Here is a 6202-nt window from a genome sequence, read left to right as displayed (position 1 = left end):
CAATAACTGTGGCGCTTCTCTTCCTGATGAAGTTAACGTATTCTACGCAAGATTTGACAGAAGAGGAGCGTCCTGCTCCCTCCGGATGAACCGGACCTGGTGGCATCGAGATTCATCGTCACCGAGGAGGACATTAGAAGGGCTTTCCTGAAGATAAATCCAAGGAAGGCGACGGACCCAGATGGCATCCTGGGATGGGTTCTCCGGGCCTGTGCAAGCGAGCTAGCTGGAGTGTTTGCTGACATCTTCAACTGCTCCTTGCTTCAGTCTAAGATTCCCTCGTGTTTTAAGAAGGCAACGATAATCCCAGTGCCGAAGAAGAGCAAAGTGGCATGCCTGAATAACTATCGACCTGTGGCTCTGACATCAGTTGCTATGAAGTGCTTCGAGAGATTGGTTATGGCACACATCAACCACAGCCTACCGGTCAACCTCGACGCTTTGCAATTCGCCTACCGGAGCAACAGGTCACCGGCAGATGCCATCTCTCTGGCCCTACATTCCTCCTTAGAACACCCGGAGAATAAAGGCGCATACGTAAGGCTCCTTTTCATTGACTACAGCTCTGCTTTTAATACCATCATTCCAAATAAACTGATTCCTAAGCTCCGGAACCTGGGCCTTAGCACACAGATCTGCAGCTGGATCTTCAACTTCCTCACAAACAGGACGCAGACTGTAAAAACAGGGGACAAGCTCTCCTCTATGATCACTCTGAGCACCGGTGCCCCACAAGGCTGTGTACTCAGCCCCCTGCTGTACTCACTGTACAACCATGATTCTGTAGCCAAGTTTCCATCGAACTCAATATATAAGTTTGCTGATGACAATTGTGTCATCACAACAAATCCGGAGGAAAACACACAGAGGGGGATCACAAAGCCGAGGAAAGAGGACTGGGTCGAGACAACAGAGACTTTTGGAGAAGAGGAGTTCGGTGGTAATACCGTTCTGCCTGACCGGAAGTGCACCGAGAGTGGTAAGCGGCATGAAGGAGTGGGGTGCTTACTGATCTGGTTAACAACGGATGGTGCAATCCGGGGTATATTACAATCGAGGAACGTGTTTGCAGACTGGATGTTGAACTTTTTACTGTTGGACTTCGGCACATTCCACCGTGATACAACACTTGGTGGCACGGGAGGTCGTTCCTGCCTGTGGCCATCGAACATGCAGCTCCTCCCGTGGAGGGTCAGACACCCTGAGCCAATAGACTGGTCCTGGACTTATTTTCCATCTGGCATAGTTTTGTATTTTGTTGTTTGATTGTTGGGATTTTTTGTATTGCTATATTTACGCTCTTCTTGGTTGGTGCGGCTGTAATGAAACCAAATTTCCCTCGGGATTAATAAAGTATATCTATCTATCTATCTAATTGTAGGCTGTATCTCGGGTAATGATGAGTTTGAGTACAGAGAGGAAATTAAGAACCTGGTGGCATGGTGCGAAGACAATAACCTATCCCTCAACGTCAGCAAGATGAAGGAATTGGTTGCTGACTTCAGAAGGAGTAGCGGACAGCACGACCCAATTTACATTGGTGGTGCCCAAGTGGAACAGGTCAAAAGCTTTAAGTTCCTCGGGGTCAATATTACAAATGACCTGACTTGGTCCAGCCAAGCAGAGTTCACTGCCAAGAAGGCCCACCAGCGCCTTTACTTCCTGAGAAAACTAAAGAAATTTGGCCTGTCCCCTAAAACCCTCACTAATTTTTATAGATGCACCGTAGAAAGCATTCTTCTAGGGTGCATCACAACCTGGTATGGAAGTTGTCCTGTCCAAGACCGAAAGAAGCTGCAGAAGATCGTGAACACGGTGCAGCACATCACACAAACCAATCTTCCGTCCGTGGAGTCACTTTACACTGCACGCTGTCGGAGCAGTGCTGCCAGGATAATCAAGGATATGACCCACCCAGCCAACACACTTTTCGTCCCCCTTCCCTCCGGGAGAAGGTTCAGAAGCTTGAAGACTCATACGGCCAGAATTGGGAACAGCTTCTTTCCAACTGTGATAACACTGCTGAACGGATCCTGACCTGGATCTGGGCCGTACCCTCCAAATATCCAGACCTGCCTTTCGGTCTTTTTGCACTACCTTACTTCCCATATTTCTATTTTCTATTTATGATTTATTATTTAAATTTTTAATATTTACTAATTTTAACTTTTAAATATTTATAATATTTAATATTTGTAATCCATGGACTGTGAAGCGCAGAATCAAATATCGCTGTGATGATTGTACGTTCTAGTACCAATTCTTTGGCAACAATGAAGTATATAGTATAATAAAGTATAAAGTGTGTTCGTGTCATCAGGTTGGAGGCTACCCAGATGGAATATAAAGTGTTGCTCCTCCAACCTGAGTGTTCCCTCATCACGACAGCAGAGGAAGCCATGGACTGACATGTTGGAATGGGAATGAGAAGTGGAATTAAAATGAGATCCTGCTTTTTCTGGCAGATGGAGTTTAGGTGCTCAGCAAAGTAGTCTCCCAATCTACGTTAGGTGTCACTGATATACAGGAGGCCACACTGGGACCACCAGGTACAATAGGTGACCCTAACATACTAACAGGATCTTGGCCCGAAACGTTGACTGTACTCTTTTCCATTGATGTTGCCTAGTCTGCTGAGTTCTTCCAGCATTTTGTATGTGTTGCTTGGTTTTCCAGCATCTGCAGATTTTCTCTTGTTTGTGATTTCACTGCACACTGCCTCTGTAAACCAACTAGTTCATCCTCAGCACTGTCAATCCTGTTCCCATGCCCCTGCCAGATTAGTTGCAACGTTTCCGAACAGCTCTCGCAAACCTGCCCGCGAGGATATTGGTCCCCCTTGGGTTTCAGGTGTAACCCATTCCTTTTGTACAGGTTATACCGTCCGCAGAAAAGATCAAGATGATCTATAAATGAGCGGCAGGCCATCCAGCCGCAGCTCCAATTCTCTAATGTGGTCTGTAAGGAGCTGCCGCTGGATGTCGTCAGATATACGTAGCTATCAGGGTGACTGGAGATCTTCCAGATCTCCAGATCTGACATGATGAACACAGCACTGACTCTGGATCCATTCTCACCACTCCAGTTAGGCACTAATAGACAAAGAAATAAAGAGACATAGTGAAACTGAGCTTAGCCTCTTCCTCAAAGCTTCTAGCTCTCCCATCTAATTCTGTGCACTCACATAATGGCCATTCCATCCAATAAACCGTGACATCTCAAGCTCAGAAAGCTCCAAAAGGCCCTGCTCATTTCTTAAATTTCGTGCTTACACTTCACAATCAAAAAAGGATGTTCTGGCTTTGCAGAGGGTTCAGAGAATGATAGAAACATAGAGAAGCATAGAAAACCTACAGCACAATACAAACCTAAAGCTGTGCCAAACATGTCCTTACCTTAGAAATTACCTAGGGTTCCCCATAGTCCTCTATATTTTTCTAAGCTCCATGTACCTATCCAGGAGTCTCTTAAAAGACCCTTTTGTATCAGCCTTCACCTCCGTTGCCAGCAGCCCATTCCACATACTCACAACTCTCTGCGTAAAAAACTTACCCCTGACATCTCCTCTGTACCTACTTCCAAGCACCTTAAACCTGTGCCCTCTTGATAGCCATCTCAGCCCTGGGAAAAGCCTCTGACTATCCACATGATCAATGCCTCTTATCATCTTATACACCTCTCACCTTCTGTCGCTTCAAGGAGAAAAAGCCGAGTTCACTCAAACTATTCTCATAAGGCATGCTCCACAATCCAGGCAACATCCTTGTAAATCTCCTCTGCACCCTTTCTATAGTTTCCACGTCCCTTCTGTAGTGAGGGGACCAGAACTGAGTGCAGTAGTCCATGTGGGGTCTGACCAGGGTTCTATATAGCTGCAACATTACCTCTCAGCTCTTAAGCTCAATACCATAATTGATGAAGGCCTATGCACCATATGCCTTCTTAACCACAGAATCAACCTGCCCAGCAGCTTTGGGCGTCCAATGGACTCGGACCCCAAGATCCCCCTGGATCCTCCACATTGCCAAGAGTCTTACTATTAATACTATATTCTGCCATCATATTTGACCTACCAAAATGAACCACCTCACACTTAACTGGGTGGAACTCCATCTGCCACTTCTCAGACCAGTTTTGCATCCTATCAATGTCCCGCTGTAACCTCTGACACCCCTCCACACTATCCATAACACCACAAACCTTTGTGTCATCAGCAAACTTGCTAACCCATTCCTCCACTTCCTCATCCAGGTCATTTATAAAAATCACGAAGAGTAGGGGTCTCAGAACAGATCCCTGAGGCACACCACTGGTCACTGACCTCCATGCAGATGTGACCCATCTAACCATATAACAATTACAGCACGGAAACAGGCCATCTCAGCCCTTCTAGTCCGTGCCGAACTCTTACTCTCACCTAGTCTCACTGATCTGCACTCAGCGCATAACCCTCCATTCCTTTCCTGTCCATATAGCTGTCCAGTTTAACTTTAAACGACAACGTCGAACCTGCCTCAACCACTTCTGCTGGAAGCTCGTTCCACATAGCCACCACTCTCTGAGTAAAGAAGTTCCCCCTCATGTTACCCCTAAACCTTTGCCCTTTAGCTCTCAACTCATGTCCTCTTGTTTGAATCTCCCCCACTCTCAACTATTACTCTTTGCCTTCTGTGGGCAAGCCAGTTGGGGATCCACAAAGCAATGTCCCCTTGGATCCCATGCCTCCTTACTTTCTCAATAAGCCTTACATGGGGTACTTTATCAAATGCCTTGCTGAAATCCATATACACTACATCTACTGCTGTACCTTCACCAATGTGTTCAGTCACATCCTCAAAAAATTCAATCAGGCTCGTAAGGCATGACTTGCCTTTGACAAAGCCATGCTGACTATTCCTAATCATATTATATCTCTCCAAATGTTCATAAATCCTGCCTCTCAGGATCTTCATCAACTTACCAACCACTGAAGAAAGACTCACTGGTCTATAATTTTCTGGGCTATCTCTACTCCCTTTCTTGAATAAGGGAACAACATCCGCAACCCTCCAATCCTCTGGAACCTCTCCCATCCCCATTGATGATGCAAAGATTATTGCCAGAGGCTCAGCAATCTCCTCTCCCGCTTCCCATAGTAGCCTGGGGTACATCTCGTATGGTCCCCGTGACCCGTGACTTATCCAACTTGATGCTTTCCAAAAGCTCCAGCACATCCTCTTCCTTAATACCTACATGCTCAAGCTTTTCAGTCCACTGTAAGTCATCCCAACAACTGCCAAGATCCTTTTTCGTAGTGAATACTGAAGCAAAATATTCATTAAGTACCTCTGCTATCTCCTCCGGTTCCATACACACTTTTCCACTGTCACACTTGATTGGTCCTATTCTCACATCTTATCCTCTTGCTCTTCACATACTTGTAAAATGCCTTGGGGTTTTCCTTAATCCTATCCACCACGGCCTTCTCATGGCCCCTTCTGCCTCTCCTAATTTCATTCTTAAACTCCTTCCTGCTTGCCTTATAATCTTCTAGATCTCTATCATTACCTAGTTTTTGAACCTAGAATCATGAGGTTGATTTTGAGGATGAAACAGTCAGTGTCTGAGAACTGTTTGAAGGTTCTGGGCCTGTACTCCCTGGAGTTTAGAAGATTGAGAGGGGATCTCAACGAAATCTATCAAGTACTGAAAGGCATATCTAGAGTGGATGTGGAGAGGATGTCTCCTCTAATGATCAAGTCCAAGACCAGAGGGCACAGCTTCAGAATACAAGGATGTCCCTTTAGAAAACAGTTGAGGAGGAATTTCTTTAGCCAGAGGGTGATGAATCTTTGCCATTGACCGTTATGGAGGCCAAGTTACTGGGTAGATTTAAAGTGGAGTTTGATAGTTCTGTTTTCACTTTGGGTTTTCACCAACTGCTGATTTTTTGATTTTCATTTATGTATCCACCAATAAAAACTCATGATCCCTAGGTATGGGAGAATTAGACCATTTGGCCCATCGATTATATTATTATTATTATTTTTCTTCTCCTCTTTCTTTTTGTATCTTTTTGTATTTGTGCAGTTTTTGGTTTTTTGCTTAGCACATTGGTTGTTGTCCGTCCAGGTGTGGTCTTTCATTGACTCTATTGTGTTCCTTGTATTTACTGTGGCTGTCCACACAAAAATGAATTTCAGGGTTGTATATGGCTACATAT

The sequence above is a fragment of the Mobula birostris genome, chromosome 4 (genome assembly GCF_030028105.1).
Source record: "Mobula birostris isolate sMobBir1 chromosome 4, sMobBir1.hap1, whole genome shotgun sequence".
NCBI lineage: Eukaryota > Metazoa > Chordata > Chondrichthyes > Myliobatiformes > Myliobatidae > Mobula > Mobula birostris.
The sequence above is the reverse complement of the archived record's forward strand: the minus strand, read 5'-3'. Positions refer to the sequence as shown.